The sequence below is a fragment of the Leptonychotes weddellii genome, chromosome 16, assembly GCF_054177405.1.
Source record: "Leptonychotes weddellii isolate Sample4059 chromosome 16, ASM5417740v2, whole genome shotgun sequence".
Lineage (NCBI taxonomy): Eukaryota > Metazoa > Chordata > Mammalia > Carnivora > Phocidae > Leptonychotes > Leptonychotes weddellii.
The window spans coordinates 1601063-1602670 of record NC_138384.1 but is presented as its reverse complement, the minus strand read 5'-3'; positions in this window follow the sequence as shown (position 1 = coordinate 1602670).

Genomic DNA, 1608 nt, shown 5'->3' with positions numbered 1-1608 from the left:
ATCACAGTGCAAATGTCTCCAGCATCCAATGCTTCCAGCCCCTGCTGCCGGCGTGGTTCACCACTGGGTCTGCGTCTGGAACATGAGTGACACGGAGCCCTGGTCACCTCTAGCATAGTCCACACTTGCTTATGACATCCCGTCTCTGCACCGCCTTCCCCGCCGATGCACGTCCCGCCAGGGCCGGACCCCGTGTGCTTTGCTGTTTTGTTCACGGACATATCCCGACTGTCTTGCACACTAATTGGTACACACTGGCTGGAGGTGTTTGATAAATGGTTGTCGGACGTTAATTGCAGGGAAGCTGTGTGTTTCCTTATGGAATCGCGGATACGGATGTAAAGCCTGAGCTATCCACCTGCTGTTTGATGTCTGTATCTTTGATTTGTGTTTGTATGTTCAGGGACCTGGAACACCTGTGGGGTGGCCCCCTCTGAATTTCCAGAATTTAGTAAAAGGATCAGAAGATTTCACTTTACTTTAAAATAGTTTCCCTATTTCAATGCTACTAAGAAAACAAAATTCCCAAACTGACACAGGAAATTCTGATAGAGTATAATCTTGACATTGAAAAAATACACAGCCTTAATCTTCAGTGCAACAGTTGGTGAATGTATCTTAAGTATGGCGGAAACAGAAGAGCTTTTTTCCTGTTGACAGCCATTCTAACATTTCCATGGACTTGGGGCCAGGCATCTCACTGCTTAGCGGCCGACGTGTGAGCCCAGCCTGCGTATTAGACAAAGCACCGGCAAGCTGACTCTCACACTGAACTTGCTCCCACCTTGCCCTGGATTGTTGGGGGAACTCATCCTACATCCTACAACCCGGCACTAAGCAGTGCCAGAGCTGAGGTGTGCCCCTTTCGAGTAGCTCTTAAAACCCTGCAGAGTCTGGAGACACTTATGCTCTTGGCAGCCAGGGCTTTCAGAGCTGCGCACGCAGGCCCCGTGGGCACAGTGGCTGCTGAGCCAAGGCCACACACACCAGGTCAGGTACAGGACTCAGAGCGGAAAGGTAGATTTGGGGAGGTGAGAAATCAGTTCCATACTTCAGAAATCTCCAGGAGGATACTGTTCACCACCCTACACAATGCTTTCTATGGTGAGGGCCAAACACCTAGGCTACTTCATGCTGTCCATGCTGTTCCATGATGCTCCATGGTCCTCCTAGCTGCTCTGTGGTGCTCCATGCTGTTCCATGTCTGTTCCATGCTGTTCCATGCTGCTCCATGATGCTCCTAGCTGCTCTGTGGTGCTCCATGCTGTTTATGTTGCTCTACGCTGTTCCATGTCTATTCCATGCTGCTCCATGTCTGCCCCATGTCTGTTCCATGCTGTTCCATGTCTGCTCCATGCTGTTCCGTGGTGCTTCTATCTGCTCCGAGGTGCTCCATGCTGTTTATGCTGTTCTGTACTGCCCCATGTCTATTCCATGCTGCTCCATGTCTGTTCCATGCTGCTCCATGTCTGCCCTATGCTGTTCCATGCTGCTCCGTGTCTATTCCATGCTGCTCCTAGCTGCTCCATGGTGCTCCATGCTGGTTATGCTGTTTCGTGCTGCTCTGTATCTGTTCCATGCTGCTCCATGCTGTTCCATGCCTGCTCC